The sequence below is a fragment of the Rhineura floridana genome, chromosome 7, assembly GCF_030035675.1.
Source record: "Rhineura floridana isolate rRhiFlo1 chromosome 7, rRhiFlo1.hap2, whole genome shotgun sequence".
NCBI lineage: Eukaryota > Metazoa > Chordata > Lepidosauria > Squamata > Rhineuridae > Rhineura > Rhineura floridana.
The window spans coordinates 2687677-2710457 of record NC_084486.1 but is presented as its reverse complement, the minus strand read 5'-3'; the positions used below and the strand labels follow the sequence as shown (position 1 = coordinate 2710457).

The following is a 22781-nucleotide window of genomic DNA, read 5'->3' as shown; positions in this document are numbered from 1 at the left end:
CAGGGCAGGTTGCAATGGCAGGGGCTGTTGATGAGACTGCTTCGTTGACTTGGCTCCCAACTCTTGGGCCTGTACAAGAGCTGGGATTTGGAGTTTTCTGGCACTGATGTCTTCTCGACCTTGGAGGGGCATCCTCAGCCCAGATGCCCCCCTTTACCTTAGTACAGGCATATAGCCCCTCCCTCCTGTGCTTCTCCTTTTCCTCCTCTGACAAATGTGGTCGGACACCACCAATTTGCATGGGCTCCACCCCTGACAAAGTCGAGGTTCCCACGCTAGGAGGTGATGGATGCGAGGGAGAGGGAGAGGTGCCGGGGAATGGATCGGCTCCACTCTGCACTCCAACCAATGGCCCTCGAGCCGACTGTCTATCTGCAGACACAACTGGATTAGCTCGGCCAAGGTGCCTGGTGGGGAGGTGCACGCCAGTTCATCTAACTCCTCGGAGTTCAAACCATTTCAATAGAAGTACATCAGGGCCGGGTCATTGTACTCAGTCTCTTGGGCCAAGACACGGAAGGTGTTAGTATAGACCCCCATGGATCCCCTTCCTTGCTTCAGGGTTCCTAGCTGGCAAAACACTGTGTCCTTCCATTGTGGATCTCAGAACATCTCTTCCGTGGCTGCAATGAAAACGGAATATTGCCCCAGCGCAGGGTCATTTCGTATCAGATATGGGGTGCCCCACTTGGCAGCCTCTCCTTCTAGCAGGCTGATGAGAAACGCCACCTTTGAGTCCTCTGTTGGAGATAGCTTCTCATACACGCATGTACAATTTGCACTGGGCACGGAATGTGGTGAACTGGTCACTCTGGCCACCGTAGCGGGAGGGCATCCCCACGGGAGGGCATCCCCATGGGAGACTTGATTCTGGCAGGTGCTGCTGGCGCCGGCATCACACCTTCCTGGGCAATCAAGGCATGGAGATTCTGGTTCTCGAGTTGGAGGTTCTGAGCCATGGCTTGGAGGTTCTGGAGCTCGGTGTACAAGGTCTCAAGGGTCACTGGGATTCCCCCTTCAGCACTGCCACTAGCCTCCATGTTCTTGGTCATGGAGACGTCGGAGAACAGGGATGGTGGCTGAGTCAAGCTGTCCTGCCCAGAGTGTGAGACACGGGATGGAGGTGAGATGGGAATTAATTCTTGTTTTATTAGAGTAACGGTTACATCAAAAGTAGTGCGCTTCATAGACTTAACTATACTAACTCACTGCTGTCCCTAGCTATGGTATCTAGCCATACTCTGCAGCATGTGAAGAAAGTTGAGTCAGTACCCCAATCGGGGGGGGCACTGCCTTAAATAGGGAAGGTCTTCGCTCGTAATCTCTGACTCCTCCAAAGTTCCACCTTCTGGCCAACCTGATTCTCACGGCGTCTCGCGGGGGACAAAGGGTGGGGCAAGCCTCTGCCAGCTCATCTGACAGTACAGTGTCGGAACGCAGAGCTGGGGTCCCAATCCCGGGGAGCTGGATCCCAGAGAGTTGGGAGAAGAGTATTCGGATGGATGGCAGAGGGAAGGGGGAGGAACTTCCCCCCTTTGGAGCGAAGACGAAACAGAGGAACTGCCAGTGATAAGGTCGCTTAGCAACGGGGAGCCTGAGCCCTCCCTGGACATTCTCACGCCTCCCCCTCTTTCAGGCTCAGAGCAAGAGGGGAAAGAGGGAGGGCTGATCACAGCCGAAAAGCGGGGAGGCAGTTTACCATCAGCCCCTCCCCTATCCCCCATCCTGGAATCGGAAACTTCAGAAGAGGAGGGGGTGATGCTTCCCCCCTCACCGCGCACACGCAGACAGCTGAAAAGACAGGAGAGAAGGGGGGGAAGGCGGGCAGTACCTGAGGGGCAGTTAAGGAGGAGTGAAAGATTGCGCGCCCGTTTGGCCCCTTCTTAAAGAACAGGCGGGAAGAAGTCCCTTGCTCTGTCAACTTTCTCCCAATGCCGCAGGACCTGTATCCCTGTATTGCTTCATGAGAAAACGCAGTCTTTGTTTGGACATTACCCTAATAAAACACGAATTAACTACAGCCGTTGGTCTGGTTCCTGAGTCACATCCTGGGCCAGACAGCTTGACAGAGCCACCTAAATCACCCTCAACGCTCTCTTCACTTGACTGGGACAAGATGTCAAAGGGAGCAGCGGGGGGGACGAACCCCACTTCTGAGACGGAAGAAGTGGAAATCTTGAGGACTAAGGTAGCTGATTTGCAGACGGATGTTCAAGCCCTGCTAGCAGCAGTCAAGGCGCTGAAGATGGATAATCAAACCTTGAAGGCCACGATAGACCAGATGTGAACAGCCCCTCCAGCTGCCGTAGTAAAGGTTCCCATTGGATTGCCCCCAAAATACGCGGGACAAAGTGATCAGTTGGCAACCTTCGTGGCTCAATGTGAGTTATATCTGGATGTCAGGCACACGGAATTTCCAGACGATGGGGCTAAAGTAGCTTTCATGATTAGCCTCCTGGAGGGAGAAGCTGCAAAATGGGTGACTCCGTATCTCGTGAGAAAGGATACTGTCTTAGGAAGGTACAGAGGATTTATACAGGAGATGACCGAGATGTTTCAAGACCCGCAAAGGGCTGAAACAGTAGCGCGGCAACTAGGCGCTCTGAAGCAAGCTAAAGGGACTGTTTCCGAGTACACTAATGCTTTTAAAATTCTGTCCCAGGAAACTGGTTACAATGACGCCGCCCTGATGTTTATGTACCGGAGTGGATTAAATGCTGAAATCCTGGATGAGTTGGCCAGGACCTCCCCCCCCGCTGACCTACCAGGGCTCATCCGGCTATGCCTACAGATAGATCACCGGATGGAAGGAAGGCGCCTGGAAAGGAAGCAGGAGGTCCCGAGATACTCAGCCTCTGCATCCCGCAACAAGACCCTTCCCACTGCAGGGATGGCAGGTAATGCAACTGAGGGACAGGGAGGGGCTAGGCCAAGACTGTCGGAAGAAGAAAAGGAAAGACGATTCCGGGAACGTTTATGCTTTTATTGTTCAAAGCTGGGCCATGTGGCCAGAGACTGTGGACTGAAAGGGGGGAAAGCCGAGCCGTCGGGAAACTAGAACACCCAGTCCACGTGCAGGCCGGTGGACTGGGGGCAGCGTTGTATAAAGGCCCCCCAACGATCCAACCTCCCTCAAAGGGGGTGTTGGTCTTGCCTATTCGGATTACAATTTCCAGAGGAGTGGTGTTTAATTCCACTGCCTTAATTGACAGTGGAGCCTCCACAAATTTTATTGATGCAAAGTTAGTCAAGCGTCATGGAATTTCCCGGTGGAAACTGGACGCTCCCCTAGCTGTGGAGACTATCGATGGGAGACCCCTGAAGTCAGGAGGGGTGACACAAGCCACGGAGGAAGTGAAACTTCAAATCCCTGGGCACGAAGAGTTCATTTCGCTATACGTGTCAGATCTCTCGAACTTTGAGGTGATTCTGGGAATGCCCTGGCTAGCAAAGCATGAACCCAAAATAAGTTGGAAGGAGGCGGTGGTGTGGTTCACCTCACAGTATTGCCAGGAGAACTGTCAACCTGAAGGAATCAAGAACACCCTAGCGGGGGCAGTGCAAGAGATCGAGCAAGTGACCCTGCCGCCAAAGTATGAAGAATTCAAAGATGTGTTTGATGAAAAAGAGGCAGAGACTTTACCCCCCCACCGCCCTTACGACTGTGCGATTGACCTAGTGCCAGGAGCCAGCATCCCATCAGGGAGAATCTACTCTCTCACAGAGAATGAGAGGGAGGCCCTGAAGGAATTCCTGGATAAAAACCTGAGGCGAGGATTCATACGCCCCTCACAATCCCCTGCTGGAGCGCCACTATTGTTTGTGAAAAAGAAGGGGGGGGACTCAGACCCTGTAACGACTATCGCGCATTGAACCAGATCACCATCCCCAACAGCTACCCGCTGCCCCTGATCTCAGAGTTGCTGGACCGACTGCGCTCTGCAAAAATCTTCACGAAGTTGGATTTGAGAGGAGCGTACAATCTGATCAGAATGAAGGAGGGAGATGAATGGAAAACAGGATTCTTGACCGCTTACGGACAGTATGAATACCTGGTCATGCCGTTTGGGCTTTGTGGAAGTCCAGGAATTTTTCAAAAATTCATGAACGACGTGTTTAGAGACTTGTTGGACACGTATGTAATCTGTCCAATTACATGTGGACACCGGCCTGCACCGGCCTGCACGTGGACTGGGTGTTCTAGTTTCCCGACGGCTCGGCTTTCCCCCCTTTCAATCCACAGTCTCTGGCCACATGGCCCGGCTTTGAACAATAAAAGAAGCATGTGAAGACGGTGTTGAAGAGACTGAGAGAAAATCACCTGTATGCTAAATTAGAGAAATGTGGATTTGACCTCAAGTCTCTAGACTTCCTTGGATATCGAATCTCAGCGGAAGGCGTGGAGATGGACCCAGGGAAAGTAAGCTGCATATTGGACTGGGGCCAACCTGTCACCAAAAAGGATGTACAACGGTTTTTGGGGTTTGCCAATTATTACAGAAAGTTCATTCCAGGGTTTTCCAAATTAACAGCTCCTCTGACTGACTGTTTAAGGGGGAAGAAGAAGTTTCAATGGACAGAGAACACCACCGAGGCCTTTGAGGAGCTGAAGAGAAGGTTTGCTACTGAGCCCATTCTGCACTTTGCTGATCCGAACCGCCCTTTCGTAGTGGAAGCAGATGCTTCAGATTTTGCCATCGGGGGGGGGTCCTGCTACAATTAGACCAAGAAGGGAAGGAGCTGCACCCCTGTGCGTACTTCTCTCGGAAGTTAAAGCCTGCAGAGAAGAACTACACAGTTTGGGAGAAGGAGCTGCTGGCCATCAAGGACTCTTTTGAAAACTGGAGACAATACCTAGAGGGGACCTCTCATCGAATTGAAGTGCGCTCCGACCACAAGAATCTTGAAAGCCTCCAAACCGCCAGAAAGCTGAACCAGAGACAGATAAGATGGTCCCAGTTCTTCACTAGGTTTAACTTCCAGATTACTTACCATGCCCAAGCCAAAAACCAGAGAGCGGATGCCTTATCCAGACAGCCACAATACAAAGAAAGTGAATCCGAGGACCAGCCTCAGTACGTAATCCCACCAGAGAAATTAACGTTGGGAGTATGCCAGCCTTCATGGGAAGAGGAACTCAAAAAGGCACAAGAAGATGCAGACATGCTAAAATATCAGCAGGAGACGGGACAAGGTCAAGACTCAGAAGTAACCTTTCACTGGAGAAATGGACTGTTATGGTTCAAAACCGCCAGATATGTGCCAGAAGGGGAATTAAGGCTCAGAATCCTACGCCAGTGTCATGATTCCATCACAGCGGGACACTTTGGGATTTACAAGACCATTCAGAACGTGGCCAAGGACTTCTGGTGGCCTAAAATGCGTCGGGATATTGAGAGTTATGTAAAGTCCTGCTCTGTCTGTCTGCGGACAAAAACACAAACAGGGACACCAGCAGGACTGTTACAACCGTTGCCTGTCCCACACGAACCCTGGAAGGACCTCTCCATGGATTTTATAACTGATCTACCCAAGTCCCAAGGAATAACAGCCATCTTAGTAGTGGTGGATCTACTTACCAAAATGGCACACTTTCTTCCTTGTGCAGGGGCCTTAGAGGCTAAAGAAATGGCCAAGTTATTCATAAAAGAAGTCTACCGGCTGCATGGATTGCCAAACAGCGTAGTCTCAGACCGAGAAACTCAGTTCACAGCCAAATTTTGGAGAGCAATGTGGAAACAGTTGCAGACGGAATTAAAACTCTCCTCCGCCCATCACCCCCAGACAGATGGGCAGACGGAACGCTTGAACGCCGTTTTGGAAAGATATTTACGAAGTTATGTGTCCTATCAACAGACTGACTGGGTATCATATTTGCATTTTGCAGAGTTCGCCTACAACAATTCTCTGCACTCCAGCACTCAACAAACCCCGTTCTTCGCTAATTATGGATTCCATCCTAAAGTCTTTCCAAGCAGCTCAGAAGGAATGCTGGTACCGGCAGCTGAGAACTTCCTTAAGGAATTGCAAGCGGCGCAACAGACACTGAAACAGCAGTTAAATGAAGCCAAAACGGAGTACAAGTGAGTTGCTGACCCGCACAGGAAGGAGGCCCCCCCCCTTCAACCGGGAGACCAGGTATGGCTGTCCACCCGCTTCCTCCAGATGCCGGGCAAATGTAGAAAATTACAAGACAAGAGGGTGGGTCCTTTCAAAATAGAAACTCAAATCAATCCCGTGGCGTACCGACTGAAGCTGCCTGACACGTTTAAAATACATCCTGTGTTCCATCGATCCCTCTTAACGAAAGCCGCCCCTCCCAGTGAGTTACGGCCGGAGGAACCTCCGGAGCTCCACTCCTGGTAAATGAGCAGCTTGAGTTTGAAGTTGAGGAGATCTTAGATTCCAGGATCAGACGCCACAAGCTGCAGTACTTGATTCACTGGAAAGGCTATGGGGTGGCTGACAGATCATGGGAAGATGCAGCTGATGTGCATGCTCCAGAATTGGTAAAACTTTTCCATCAACGTTTTCCCCACCGTCCTAAGCCAGACAAGGGGAGGGGGGCACAGCCTGGGAGGGGGGATGGTGTCGGAAGGCAGAGCTGGGGTCCCAATCCCGGGCAGCTGGATCCCGGAGAGTTGGGAGAAGAGTATTCGGATGGATGGCAGAGGGAAGGGGGAGGAACTTCCCCCCTTTGGAGTGAAGACGAAACAGAGGAACTGCCAGTGATAAGGTCGCTTAGCAACGGGGAGCCTGAGCCCTCCCTGGACATTCTCACGCCTCCCCCTCTTTCAGGCTCAGAGCAAGAGGGGGAAGACGGAGGGCTGCTCACAGCCGAAAAGCGGGGAGGCAGTTTACCATCAGCTCCTCCCCTATCCCCCATCCTGGAATCGGAAACTTCAGAAGAGGAGGGGGTGATGCTTCCCCCCTCACCGCGCACACGCAGACAGCTGAAAAGACAGGAGAGAAGGGGGGGAAGGCGGGCAGTACCTGAGGGGCAGTTAAGGAGGAGCGAAAGATTGCGCGCCCATTTGGCCCCTTCTTAAAGAACAGGCGGGAAGAAGTCCCTTGCTCTGTCAACTTTCTCCCAATGCCGCAGGACCTGTATCCCTGTATTGCTTCATGAGAAAACGCAGTCTTTGTTTGGACATTACCCTAATAAAACACGAATTAACTACAGCCGTTGGTCTGGTTCCTGAGTCACATCCTGGGCCTGACATACAGGCTCGATAGGTGCCAGCTCGGCTTCAGAAGGCGGGGAAGTGTTTGAAGTGCCAGGCGGGGAGTCCTGGTGGGGCAGATTTGGCATGCGTGCCAGGTCATCCCCCAATGGCTCTGTTAGGACGCCTGTAGGTCGAGCGAGGTCTCTTGGAAGAACTGCCCATGGGAACCAGCAGACTGTCACCTACACCCCCTCCCTCATTGTCCTCTAAAGCCTCATCTACCTCTGATTCCTCCCCTTGCTCTATTGCTGGGGGTGATTAAATTTTATCACGTGAGATCCGATAAGGGTTTTTTCCAAATGGCTTAATTCGTTTACTTCTTTAATAAGGAGATTAAGTGTTATGATTTTTTAAAAATGATAAACCTATTTCCAGCCTATAAAACCCTGGGGTACTATATTTCTCTATAACAGAATCATAACCTATTGACCTAAAAGGAATATGATATTGTCCATAATGGCAGTACTTTTCCTGGATGGGAATTATCCAGTCTGGGGGACCAACAGTGTGTATTTTTGTTACATCCATAAGTCCATTGAACCGCTTCCAGTTTGTTATAGTTCTGGGATATTCTTGCCCTGTTGATGAAATCAGGACAAGAGCCAGTTTATCGGTGGGTCTTGTTTTCTTGGCACTTGCCATAAAAACCTGGAAGTGCAATGGGGATCCCTCCCCCCAAGTGACCATAGAAATCAATAAAATGTTGCAAACTTCTTCATGAATCCTGTCGCTGCCTTGGGACATTTCACCGAATCGTGGGGTGGAAGAAATCTTGGTGTCCACAGAAGAATCATTGCAAAAATGAACTTGCTGCTTCTGGGGACCCTGGGTGCATCTAATTAACCGTGTCTCCTCACAAGCTGTGCTCTGTGCGACAGGTAACTGAGGGAGGACATCTTTTTCCAGCTGTTGTCTCCTGGAAGCATTACTTAGCAACCTTAGAAATCGACAGGCCATCTCCACTTCTGGGTCTTGATAACAGATCCAAGTATTTGTGGGGACAGGCTCTATGCCAGTATTCTCCAGAATGCCTGCCTTCCATTCTGCATGTGCTCCTAAGATTCCCAATATCATCAACAGGATATTGGGCATGTTCTCGTGCTTTAAGAAAACAACACAGAGATTATTCTTTTCCCTCCCCCTCCCATGAGTCAATCAACTAATTTGCCCAAAACATTCCATACCCACCACAAATAGTCACTGACTCTTTATCCTTTTCACTGTTTTTCTACCTCTCTCAAATCTTCTGTCTACATCCCGTATGCCTCAATCTTAGACTACCCCGTCCAATGGGAACTGGGGTTCCTTCAACATACCACCCTTTATGAAAGGTGATGTCACTATGCTTTTACCTGCTATAGGGAAGCTTAAAACACTTCCATGAACACCTCTGCACTCCCTTCTCCCATCCTCACATCCTTTAATCACTTGCTTAGACAAACTAGGCAAACCTTTTCTTTGTATTAACAAAGTGGGAAAGAAAAAAACCTTGCATATTGCAACACTTATGCCGTGCCCAATTTACTTGAAGAAAAATAGAGAAGCAGGGTGAAACAGCAACTCTTTACTGTATGTTGGTAGCCACAGACGTTCTTTAATAACGGACAGAAGTGGCCATCCTTGAAGGATACCATATTACATCCTGGGCAATGAAGTCCTGAATTTGGAATGCATGCACACAACTAGAACTGGAGGAAGAAAGCACATCAGGTGGTTTGTCCTTCCACTCCTTGTTTACAAGAACTTGTACCTTCAGTGAGGCACAAAGAAAATGTTTAGTATTGCAGGCATCTTTGTCGGTGTGTCTCTAAGTCTTAACCTCATGTCTTTGTCCACTATCTGAATGCACTTTATTGGCTTACCTGCATCTTCTGATTTCTTAGACTTGGATTTGCTTACAGGATCCTTTGCTGCTTTTGTGTCCAAATCTTTTTTGTGTAATGCATTTGAATCTGAGATTCCTTTCCCTAATTTTGTGCTTAATTCTGATACATGTGGGATCTTCCTCTTTTGGATTTCTCTGGCTGCAGATGCAAAACAAAGCACAGTCAGTAGCACCAGCATATAACATTCCAAATACAATTGTGCTTCCATTTGTACCATGCCAGGGAGTTTCACTGGTGAACACCGTTTGCAGAGCAATTGCTCTGGGTTCCCTGATACTCAGCCTGTCAGGGACTGCATGCAATAACACATTTGCATCAGTGCTGGAATTTGTACACACAAAGCGTGAAAATGAAGAAAGCAGCTCCCTGTTGGAATCAGGGCTTTGCAACTGGTCCATTCTCATGCAGATGGGATCAGAAACCAGCTGCTGTTTTGGAAGCCAAATTGTATTAATGTTCAAACTAAATTCAAATTCTGGACAGACTATTCCTGAAGCTAGAAGCTCTTCTAATTTTTTTTATCCAAAGGCTGCTTGCAAGCAACAGATTGTTCATTAGGAAAAGAATGTTCATTAGCAAGAGACTGTGGTGTAGTAGACCCAAGGGAAGCATTCAAATCAGTATTTCTTTCCATGGAAATGGGCACATCTTGTGTGTTTTCAAGCAAATCTGAAGCATTTAAACGAGGGCCTGCACTTTCAGAAGATGTTTTGGTATGTTCCTCTTTAAGGACGTTAATAGGACTTTGCTCAAAGACAGGAGCCCTCCTGGTTCCAACTGTTTCTGGAGTTTCAACTTCTTTGGTTAAAGAAAACTTTTCCCTTTTTGCCAAAGAGGGTTTTGCACTGTGATCCATGACACCCAGTTTTAGGAGAGAATCACCTCCCCCCGTATCTACAGAGTTCGCATTAAAGACCCCTGGTTTTTGCAGGCTGGATTCGTCTGGAAAAACCAAGCCTGTTCCCAGTTCCCAAGTGGTGGCCTCCACATTCATTCTGCCCCACAAAGCTGGTGCTAACATTGACACAGTTGTGACTGGAGCAGCAGGAACTAGGCAGCCCTGGGTTCGATCATGCACATCTTGTACGGCCTGCCTCTGCTCTTCTGAGCTGAGCTGGACAGTGGCAGTAGGAGCAGTGGGGGGGGGGACAGAAGCAGAGGTGGAGGGGGCCATATCAGGAGCCTGTGCCGTTACTCTCCTATGTAAGGCTTCTGTCAAGGCTTCAGTGGGTTTCTTGTGGAACTGATCCATATTTTCTCCCAAATTTCTAATTGCATTCCAAATGTGATTATGGATGGGTTCCACAAAATCCACCAGTTCATTCCCCTGTCAGGTCTGAGTAGGGCCATAACTTTTGTGGGAGGGAGAAAAGTTGCTGTGGTTGCTCTGGAGTTATTGAACCCAGGTCTCCTATCTCCCCCTGTTGAAGCTAAATTACCCCGATTGGAACCAGGGGCCAAGAAACAGTGGTAGTCTCCTCTTCCCTGGGGTCCCCAATTTGAATTGGGTATAACAGATGAATGAGGCCCTTGATTAGTATATGTGACAGTTTGAATCAGCTCAAGCTGAACCTTCTTCTGTATAGTGGCGGCTTTTTGCCCCCCTCCAACCTCTCGAAGGAGCTCAGAGACTTGCGAAATAGCCACACTCAATTCCCACAAAGTAACACCTTCAAGATCCATTCTCCCTATTGCTAACTTCGTTTGAGCATTTAACCCCATGTGTACAGCTTGCAGAAATTCTCTGTCATTATACTCATACTGGCCAGCTCCCCGAAGTCTCACATGGTCTGATAAACGTGCAAGGAATTTCTTCTGATTCACATAAACCTCTGGGCTTTCCCCTACACCTTGACTCTCCATCACATATGCCTTTAACACATTCATCCCTGGCAACAGAGCCTTAATCACAATTCTCATCCAATCATACACATTCCCTGCATTCACCATTCTGAAAGTTTCTTCAATGGAAGCTGCATCTTACTCAGTGGCACAATATCTTGCCACCTGCATTAGATCTTGAGCATCAGCAGTAGGATACATTTCATCTGCCCTAGTTAACCAAGTCAACACTGTGTCCTTATTCAAAGAACCCAAACTATATGCCACTGCCTTTGCCTGGGGAGGGCACCAATGTACAATTTCTTGGACAATTTTATTATGAGCTAGCCCAATCCCAATGGTTTGCACCACATTTTTCATTATAATGGGTGCAAGTACCTGTGACTCCTTCTATTCAGGATTTAAAGGAGCAGATGATATAGCCTCTTCTGGGAGGGGGGAAGAGAGGGGGAATCTTCCCAACACTGACCCCCACCCGGAAGGTGGACTACCACTGCTACAAGGCCTTGCTGAATCTGTATTTTTTTCTCCAGTTCCTCAATTTGAGCCTGGCACTTATCATGACTGACTGTCTCATTCTGCTATCTTACATGACACGCCAAATGTTCTGCTGCTAGTTTAGCCCTTGTACATTCTTCCTCCTTCTCTTTCATACCCTGACATGCCACCTCAGCCTGGGCTGATGCCTCGTCTCGCTCCCTCTCCATTTGTCTTAAAGAAGAAGTCCACCTAATTTTTTCTGCCACCACATTCATTCGTTCACGGGCTAAATTGTCACAATCATTTCTCCATCCTTCATTCAAGTCCACATGTTCCTTTTTAAATGTCTCAATCAAACTACTTCTCTCTCTGGCAAAAGCCTCTCGTTCCTTTTCCAGTGTCTCATTCAAATTGGCTTGCTCTCTTGCAAAAGCCTCTCTTTCCTGATCAAATGCCTCAGTCAAACTGATGTGTTCGCCTTCAAATTTCTCATTCAAACTCTCCCAATCATTTCCCCACTTTTGTTTTAACTCCAAACACTCCTTTTCAAATACTTCCTCTGACTGGGCCAACTTACTCCTTGACTCCTGATTCTTCTTACGTTCTTCCTTAAACAGGTCTGACAAGTCTCTGCATGTTTTATAAAGTCCCCAAGCAGCTGCAGCACCTTTGTTTGATTTGGAAGGCTTGTACTCTTTACAGTATCCCTCATATGCATCATTTATTGTTTGTATAGGGTCATCTGTTTTAAAACAATGATCACCCCACATGCACCTTCCCTTATTAATCAACCATTTCTCTATTTTTGATAGGAGCTCTACTGGACTCATAAAGCGTTTTGTTCCCTCTATGGCTGCCACTTTTGCCATAAGTTTAGAAATGTCTAACACCAAAAGCCAATTGCAATGAGTAAAACAGTGCACACACAAACAACCAAACCTAGTCTCAAAATAAGTCTCAGGGATGAGCCACCTTCAAATGCCACTTTCCCAGATCAAGTCACTCACACGTAAAGCTGTTGCCACCAGCTTTTTCTCCCAGATTGACTCTCAAAAGGAAAAACAAGAGGGGGGTGTCTAAAGGGACAGGAACCAGTTAGAAGTCTCTGCCAGCCAGAGCCCTGAACCTTCCCAGTGCAAATCCTGTTTCCACCTTTCCCAAGTGCCTAGCACCACCGGCTCAAGCTACTTGCAAGGCTTCGTTTCCCAGGATTTCGCGGAAGGGGAGGGAGACACAAGTGTTATCAAGGGCTTTCAAAATGGATGGGACCCAGTTTAGGGAACCCCCTTAGTAGCTTCTGGCCACTAGTGGGTTAACCTTCTCTATCCAGTATCATCTTTGGCCAAATGCTCTGCCACAATTGCCACCACCGTTTGCCAAAGCTTTATTGCCAGGGACAGAAGGGGAGGGAGATAACAATGTGCCAAGGAAATTCTATACCTTACCCTCTAAACTGTACTACGGCATTTAAAGGACATTTCCCCACTTATTTTAAACCAAGAGACAGCAAAACATAGTAACAAAGGAAAAGGAAATCACACACATTCCAGACATATTCAGAACTTGGCTACCTGTTTCCCTGGATTGCAGGACTGTTCACACGTTACTTTATTTCCCACAGCCCATGCTGCCGTAACAGCTTACTGTTAGGTACCAAAAGAGAAGAGATCCAGACTAGATGACAGAGCTGAAGAAGGCATAATGGTTGGCTATGAACCAGGAAGCAAAGGCTACAGGATACTGAACCTGACTACAGGAAAAATAACAGTGAGTAATGTTTATTTTGATGAGAATGAGAGAACAAGCACAAACCAAAGTGCTGCAGAGCGCTTAACACAAGAGGTAGAATTTACCTATCTAGCAGCAGAGCTGTCAGAGAAGCAGAGGTGGAATGCACAGGCAGAAGGGGGTGTACAACAAGCAGAGGGAAGTCCAGAGCTAGAGGTCACTACACCAGTAGACAGGGCCACTGAACAAGAAGCTAGACCTGCTGTCCTGGAACCGAGACGCTCATTTTGACTAAACAGAGGAATCCCACCTATACAACTGTCCTACCTTGCAAGAGTGGCAACAATACATGAGCCCCCAACTTGGGAAGAAATCGAGAGAACGCCCGCAGCTGAAGCATGCAAGTGGAAGAAGGCTGCACAAGAGGAGATAGATGCATTACACCAGAACCAAACCTGGATTCTCACAGAACTGCCTGCCGGCAAGAAGGCCATAGGCTGCAAATGGGTGTTCAAAGTCAAGCTGGATGGAGAAGGAGAGATACAAAGATACAAAGCAAGGCTAGTAGCCAAAGACTTTTCACAAAGACAAAGAGATTTACAAGACATTTGCTCCAGTAGTGAAATACACCACAATATGTATTGCAGCATCACTCAAAATACATGTTGAACATCTTGATGTAAAGACTTCATTCTTACATGGAGAAATTGAGGAGCTCTACATGGAACAGCCTCTTGGATGTGGAGTAACAGGAAATGAGGAACTTGTCTGTAAACTTCAGAAAAGCTTGTATGGTCTGAAGCAAGCTGCCAGGGACTGAACCAGTTACTTATTAGAGAAGATTTCAGGCAGAGTGAGCTTGATTCCTGTCTCTACACACCATACAGAAATGGAAAATGGACTTATCTAGTGATTTATGTTGATGATCTACTCTTGGGTTGTGAGAACAGAAGTGACTGTGAGGACATTGTACATCACTTAAGCCAAGAGATAAAGATAAAACGACTGGGAGAAGTTGCCCACTGTTTGGGATCCAAACAGAAAGAGAGGAAGATGAGAGCTATCTCCTCAACCCAAAACAAAAGATCCAAGAAACTCTTGAGTACCTAGGGCTTATAGAAGCTTATACAACAGCAACACCCATGGACACAAATTACCTGAAAGGGGAAAGAGACACTGAACCCCTTCCAGAAAAACAGTTCATGCACCAAGTACATTGATGTGAAACATCACATAATAAGACACATGCACAAGGAAGGACTTACTGAGAGGCAGGATTGCCCAATGAAAGGCATGATAGCAGATATTCTCACTAAGCCACTTCCTAGAGACCAGTTTCAGCTTCTGCAAGAGAAGATGAACCCTGTGGACTTGACCAAGCTTGGTTGAGAAGGGGTGTTGGAATGAAGCAACAACCCTTGTGGTTAGTTACCTGAACCAATGGGAGGTGCTAGACAGGAAGAGTCACATTTTGTTTTCCTCTCACTGACCTCCTTGTAACTTGTTTGTTTGAGCAACTTCTCCCTGCTTCTTCTCAGACCCCACATTCTTCCTTTGTTCTCCCTCCATGTTGTGAGGACGTGTCTGAGCTCTTACTCAGAGAGATGGCTATGTATGTTCTTAGTGAATAAACCTTAGCTTTCCTTTTTCACCTTTACCTGTGGTCTTAACAGACTGATTTGTTGCAACTGCTGTGTGAACTCTGCTGACTTTCCAATAATTTCATTGGATGCCAGGACTAGACACCTACCCTCCTTTCTTTTCTGAAAAGATGCAAAGCACTTCTGTCTGTGAGTGAGAGCTATGATGATGTAGGTGCCTTCTCTCTTTCTCCTATTCATGGAAGGCTTGGTGCCCCATTTTGTGGTCCCACCTCTTTTCTGTGGCAGCCATTTTTTTGTTATTCCCTACTCCAATGACATCCATTTTGTGTTCTTTCACACCCCTACAGCAACAATCACAGCACCTTCTCAAAATTCCAAATGTGCCGACTAGCCCCCAAAAGGTTGATGACTCTTGGGCTAAACATTTCTAACTCCTTCAGTTGACACAACAGTAAGAACGAACTGCACAGAAAGTGGGCTCCTGGATGCCAGGCTCTCCACTCCAACCATCGCTACTTCTGGTCAAACATTTATGATTGCTTCTGTCTTGCAGGAGGACCACCTAGTCACTGTTCCATAAAAGCTTGCACTTTAGCACTATTCACACATTGCCCACATGTAGATCATCAGTGTGTTGAAGCAGCAGTGGGGCTGTGCTTTTTGCCTTGCCTCTGACATCCCGTCTCCTTCCTCTGGCATCTGTTTGTTGGAGTGCAGTTGTCTGCAAAGGAATTCCAGAGGGTAAGTTAGGAGTGCCACACAGTTAGGACACTCACATAACTGGAGGTGACAGAGGAAGGAAGGAAGGAAGGAAGGAAGGAAGGAAGGGGAAAGACTCTTTTTTCTCCTCTGTAGCCATTCTTGCCACCAGTGCTGCAAGAATAGCTGTGAAGTGAAAAGAGGGAGGTGTTTTTGGGGGTGTTAAAATATTACTTCTGGTTCAAGGCAGGCTTTTGACAGCAAAAAGGGAAGGGAGGAAACTCCAGGTACTACAGAAAGTGTGTTCTGTGAGTGCAACGTGTTTCAGGGGAAAAGAACTTTCTCAAGGACACATTTTTAGCCACAGTCATTGCGAGTGATGGACTTACAGTAAATGCTACTTATTCTCCTGCCTGTCACTGCAGTTGGAAGTTAGAGAGCTGCAGTATGCAAGGAGTGCGCGGTTTACCCCCTTCTGCCTTTCACATGACTTTTCTGGCCACACATGTTCTGGTGACTTGCAGCAGATCAGAAAGCCTTGCAGACTTACTGCTGATAAACAATGACAGCAACTAAACTGTTGGGAGCAGTGACCACAGTGCTATTAAATTAAACATACATGTAAATGGCCAATTGCCAAGAAAATCCAACACAGTCACATTTGAGTTCAAAAGAGGAAACTTCACAAAAATGAGGAGATTGGTAAAAAGAAAGCTGAAAAACAAAGTCCAGAGGGTCACATCACTCGAAAATGCTTGGAAGTTGTTTAAAAACACTATATTAGAAGCTCAACTGGAGTGCATGCCGCAGATCAGAAAAGGTACCGCCAGGGCCAAGAAGATGCCAGCATGGTTAATGAGCAAAGTCAAGGAAGCTCTTAGAGGCAAAAAGTCTTCCTTCAAAAAATGGAAGTCTTGTCCAAATGAAGAAAATAAAAAAGAACACAAACTCTGGCAAAAGAAATGCAAGAAGACAATAAGGGATGCTAAAAAAGAAGTTGAGGAGCACATTGCTAAGAACATAAAAACCAACAACAAAAAATTCTAGAAGGAGGCGATTGGACCCTTGGATGATAAGGGAGTCAAAGGTGTACTAAAGAACGATAAGGAGATTGCAGAGAAGTTAAATGAATTCTTTGCATCTGTCTTCACAGTGGAAGATATAGGACAGATCCCTGAACCTGAACTAACATTTGCAGGAAGGGATTCTGAGGAACTGAGACAAATAGTGGTAACGAGAGAGGAAGTTCTAGGCTTAATGGACAATATAAAAACTGACAAATCACCGGACCCGGATGGCATCCACCCGAGAGTTCTCAAAGAACTCAAATGTGAAATTGCTGATCTGCTAACTAAAATATGTAACTTGTCCCTCAGGTCCTCCTCCGTGCCTGAGGACTGGAAAGTGGCAAATGTAATGCCAATATTCAAAAAGGGATCCAGAGGGGATCCCGGAAATTACAGGCCAGTTAGTTTAACTTCTGTCCCTGGAAAACTGGTAGAAAGTATTATTAAAGCTAGATTAACTAAGCACATAGAAGAACAAGCTTTGCTGAAGCAGAGCCAGCATGGCTTCTGCGAGGGAAAGTCCTGTCTCAGTAACTTATTAGAATTCTTTGAGAGTGTCAACAAGCATATAGATAGAGGTGATCCAGTGGACACAGTGTACTTAGACTTTCAAAAAGCATTTGACAAGGTACCTCACCAAAGACTTCTGAGGAAGCTTAGCAGTCATGGAATAAGAGGAGAGGTCCTCTTGTGGATAAGGAATTGGTTAAGAAGCAGAAAGCAGAGAGTAGGAATAAACGGACAGTTCTCCCAATGGAGGGCTGTAGAAAGTGGAGTCCCTCAAGGATCGGTATTGGGACCTGTACTTTTCAACTTGTTCATTAATGACCTAGAATTAGGAGTGAGCAGTCAAGTGGCCAAGTTTGCTGACGACACTAAATTGTTTAGGGTTGTTAAAACACAAAGGGATTGCAAAGAACTCCAAAAAGACCTCTCCAAACTGAGTGAATGGGTGGGAAAATGGCAAATGCAATTCAATATAAACAAGTGTAAAATTATGCATATTGGAGCAAAAACTCTTAATTTCACATATACGCTCATGGGGTCTGAACTGGTGGTGACTGACCAGGAGAGAGACCTCGGGGTTGTAGTGGACAGCACGATGAAAATGTTGACCCAGTGTGCGGCAGCTGTGAAAAAGGCAAATTCCATGCTAGGGATAATTAGGAAAGGTATTGAAAATAAAACAGCCGATATCATCATGCCGTTGTATAAATCTATGGTGCGGCCGCATTTGGAATACTGTGTACAGTTCTGGTCGCCTCATCTCAAAAAGGATATTATAGAGTTGGAAAAGGTTCAGAAGAGGGCAACCAGAATGATCAAGGGGATGGAGCAACTCATTTACGAGGAAAGGTTGCAGCATTTGGGGCTTTTTAGTTTAGAGAAAAGGCAGGTCAGAGGAGACATGATAGAAGTGTATAAAATTATGCATGGCATTGAGAAAGTGGATAGAGAAAAGTTCTTCTACCTCTCTCATAATACTAGAACTCGTGGACATTCAAAGAAGCTGAATGTTGGAAGATTCAGGACAGACAAAAGGAAGTACTTCTTTACTCAGCGCATAGTTAAACTATGGAATTTGCTCCCACAAGATGCAGTAATGGCCACCAGCTTGGACGGCTTTAAAAGAAGATTAGACAAATTCATGGAGGACAGGGCTATCAATGGCTACTAGCCATGATGGCTGTGCTCTGCCACCCTAGTCAGAGGCAGCATGCTTCTGAAAACCAGTTGCCGGAAGCCTCAGGAGGGGAGAGTGTTCTTGCACTCGGGTCCTGCTTGCGGGCTTCCCCCAGGCACCTGGTTGGCCACTGTGAGAACAGGATGCTGGACTAGATGGGCCACTGGCCTGATCCAGCAGGCTCTTCTTATGTTCTTATGCCTACTTCATGCCAGGCTATTGTTTACTGTTTTGTTTTTTTAAATGAAGTTTTTTACTTTTGAAGCAACCAGTGCCTAAAGGTTTTTTTTTAAGGCTAAAAGGAAAGACTTTTCTTAAAAACAAAATCAGCAACTGCACTCATCTGAGGTGCTTGATAGCCACACACATCCCGGCTTCCCACATCATGAGTATCTTCTCCCATAGTTGTTGGGGGGGGGGGGTTGGACCAGGAAGCCCAGTCAGCTTGCGTGGGGGGAAGGGGATGAACTCAAAAGGGCACTTTAAAATCATGCGAAAAGGCATTTTTAATCTTCATTTTAAATAATTAATTACATTAATTTAAATAAAGAAATGTCATGAAACATATTTTAATAGTAAATTATTGAGATTTAAAGAAACTTGGCATTTGAAATTAACTAAAAATGCTGAGACCTCCAAAAGATTTTCTTTTTTAACAAAATCTTGCTCAGCATAAATCTCTGCAACAGGCTGACATTGTCTTCTGTCTCTGGTTGAAAGAAATGGACAACAGCAGGCCAGGGATCATAATAGGCTGTACCAATCCTATTCAGAACTACATTTAGCCACGCACTAACCATCTGTTGTCAAATATCAGCTCTCTCACCACTTGCAATTGATACAGTACCATTCTTTGAGTATTTTTTGCTTCCTCAACATATCCTCAACAACGCATTTTGCAGTAGCTTGTTGAAATGCTTTATGTTTCCGTTTTGCATATCTTTCAGCATTTGGCATTACGCACCTCACCTAAACACCAAAGATCAGAATAACGTGATCAGCAACAGAATGCTTGGTCCCCACCTTACCCTGGCTGCACTAGCTGAATTCCATTAGGGGTCCTAGACTGTCACTGAAGTTCCCCTGCCAGTTAGTGGTGGCTTGTGAGCAGTGGGTTAGAAGGATGATTTACTTTTAATTTAAAAAAAGCAAAGCTGGAGGAAAGTCCCTGATCAGACACAAACTGTACAGTAGCTACTAAAAGATGGGGCACTACTTGCCAATAGGGAAACCATGCTTGCTCATAGGAAAACCCAGGACAGTGGTTTCTGTATGAGCAAGTAGTACTATCCTATGTCTGACATGATCCTTAATTAGCCCTTATATTCACTGTTAAGTAGTGGTATTGGGCTTCCAGTCACATAGGCTTGGGCAGGATTCACACGGAGGTTTAGTGTGTGCCCGGTGCTTCTCACAGCCCCTTTTAATCCTCATGGTTCACATAACGTTACTGGCAAACAGAAGCTATCACGCAGTTTCCCCCCTGTAATTCCGTAGTAACCCAATCCTCTGATAATCTGAAAAGGGAAGGGAAAAAGTCTCCACTTCGGCTGCATTCACACTGTACATTTACTCCACTATTATTCCACTTTAAACAGTCATGGCTTTCCCCAAAGAATCCTGGGTAGAGTACTTTGTAAAGGGTGCTGAGAGTTGTTAGGAGACTCTCTGTTCACCTCACAGAGCTGCAATTCCCAGAATTCCCTAGGAAAAGGGATTGATTGTTAAGCCACTCAAGGAATTATAGCTCTCTGAGATGAATAGAGGCCTCCTTACAACTCTCTGTTATTAGTTCATCAGGTGGGTGTGTCTAGTCTTTTAGGGCAAGACTGTGCAGCAGCCTAGCCTAGTCCAGAGCAGGACCTGAGAAGAAGCAAAGAAGTGAGTGAGCTGGCTCTCCAAGGCCCAGGAAACCTAGTGAGACCTTACGAGATTAGCTCAGGCAATGGGGAGCTGAAATATTGTGTGTGTGTTTGGGAGGCATTTTTTCCCTAATTTTTTTTTTTTTAATGAAAAATATATCCTTTCAAGCTGACATCATTTCAAAATGGTTTTGAAGAGTATAATGTGGCTAGAACCTTAGTTGCAACCATTTTAGACCTCCACCCAACTGTGCAAATGATTACTATAAATGTTACCTTAAATAACTTCTCATGCAAATGTATATACTACAAAAATAGGGCATGTGAGATTTGCTGGTACAGCCATCAGAAGCAGTGTTAGCTGGCTGGCCCAGGGCCTTTCTGTAGAGCAGAGATTGTGTGCTTATACAGTTAATTCCAGCACCTGTAGTTTAAAGGTAAAGGTGTCCCCGCACTTGTAGTGCGAGTCGTTTCCGACTCTTAAGGTGACGTCTTGCGACGTTTACTAGGCAGACCGTATATATGGGGTGGGATTGCCAGTTCCTTCCCTGGCCTTTCTTTACCCCCCAGCGTATGCCGGGTACTCATTTTACCGACCACGGATGGATGGAAGGCTGAGTGGACCTCAACCTCTTTTACCGGAGATTCGACTTCTTCCTTCTGTTGGAATCGAACTCCAGCAGTGAGCAGAGCTTTCAGCTGCGTTACCGCCACTTACCACTCTGCGCCACGGAGGATCTTACCTGTAGTTTGGAGAAACATATATGTGACTTGTTGTCAAGTGATGAAAAGGGATGTTTATAGGTATCAATTTAATTTTTAAAGTGAAACTTCTCTTAATTTGTTTCCTGGCATGGCAAAGGAGACCAGGGTAGTTAGTTCTGGGAAGCAGTTGCCTCAGGAGAACTGAACCCACAGTTCACAGTTTGATGCCAATTTGGTGTGTATCACTGAGACCAGGGTGGGTGAGCTGAGAGGAGTTGATGTGACTCAGCTTTGCTCACCTGGATACTCAGTGCTCATCTGGATACTCGGTGCAACACAAGCTGCAGGGATGGGGGGAGGGGTTGTTGTGGTCTACAGAAGTTCCATCTCTGTCACCAGGAAACCACTCTGTCTTGCAGCTGGCTGTGAAGGCCTCTACCTGGTGTCTGGCCAAGGAGACAATAAACTAGGGTTGGTGCTGGTGTACCATCCACCCTGCTGCCCAGCAGCTTAGAATCAGAGAATCATAGAGTGGGAAATGGCCTATAAGGCCATCAGGTCCAACCCCCTGCTCAATGCAGGAATCCAAATTAAAGCATACCCAGCAGGTGGCTGTCCAGCTGCCTCTTGAATGTCTCCAGTGTTGGAGAGACCACCACCTCCTGAAGTAATTTTTCCATTGTCTTACTGCTCTAACAGTCAGGAAGTTTTCCTGATGTTCAGCTGAAATCTGGCTTTCTGTAACTTGAGCCCATTATTCTGTGTCCTGCTTCTCTGACCAAGCTCCAGGAGGTCGTATCTGCTGTGGTATTGCAGAAGCCCTTTGGAATTCCCACCCCTTAAATATTAGACAGGCGCCATCTCTGTTATATTTTCATTGCCTACTGAAGACCTTCCTTTTTCAACAAGCCTTTTAAGTAGAGACCTTATCCCAGTCAGCATCTGTGTTGGAATTGCTTTTTAGGATGTTTTTAAAGCTTTGTTAAAAAGATGTTTTTAAATATGTTTTGTTAAATATATTTAAAGTCTGATTTTAAGATATTTTAGAGTGTTTTTGTTTGCTGCCCTGGGCTCCTACTGGGAGGAAGGGCGGGATATAAATTTAATAAATAATAACATTGATAATGTTACCTTTCCATGCATCTACAGCTGTGTGTGAAAATTCATTCTCAACTTGGACGCATGCTCTGACACCATACAGGTGTTCACTGCTTCATCAGAGAACAGCAAACTTAGCAATCTTGGCTTTTGAAAGTAACATATTTGAAGGAATTTCAAGTGAACAGTCAATCTTGTCCATTTTTATTGCTTTCTTGAATGTCTGCTAAATATACTTCAACCCCGAAACAATCTCCTTGTTCACCCAAAAGGCGATTTTTATCCTATATTCAACACCTTCCTTCAGCACAAAAGACTGCTTCTTGAAACTCTCTAGGTCACCTGTGAGGTCCAACTCCAAGGGAGCAGGAGCAGGAGCACAAACCAAAGTCAGTTTTGTTACCACCACATTTGGAGTGCTGGGATCAGCAGCTATGGTGACATTTCCTAGCAGGGCCTCTTTGTACTTGCGTAAGCTCTCATCATCTTTGTCCAGCTCCTGGATCTCCTGGATGCTCTTTTGGGCAGGGGGCGTGTAGTTGACAGAGTGTTCATCCTCCTTATTTTCAGCCACAATCTGGGCCCAGCTGTTCAGAGGTAGGCTCTTGTTCAGCCATCTCTGCAACTGTGACCTATTATCTTGTGTTGGTGTTCCTGCTGTTACACCACACCCAGATCCAACCCCAAGTGAACAGTTCCTCCACACGTTTGCAGAGAAATCACGGTTCATTAAGTTTTATTAACAGTTCAGATCATTGTGGTAGGATGATTTCCACAATATACATTTACTTCCTAATCACAGCTATTTAGTTTACACAAATATTTTGCATGTGGAAAATAATGTATTTTAAATTTATTTGCTTTTTTGAAAACGTCACAAGTCAAAGTTCCTAATTAAAG

At 46.3% G+C, this 22781-nt stretch overlaps 1 pseudogene; it reads right to left on the bottom strand.

Moving 5' to 3' along the window:
- Nucleotides 1–806: 806 nt before the first annotated feature.
- On the bottom strand, nt 807–22498 carry LOC133388608 (rho GDP-dissociation inhibitor 1-like; annotated as a pseudogene).
- Nucleotides 22499–22781: the final 283 nt, after the last annotated feature.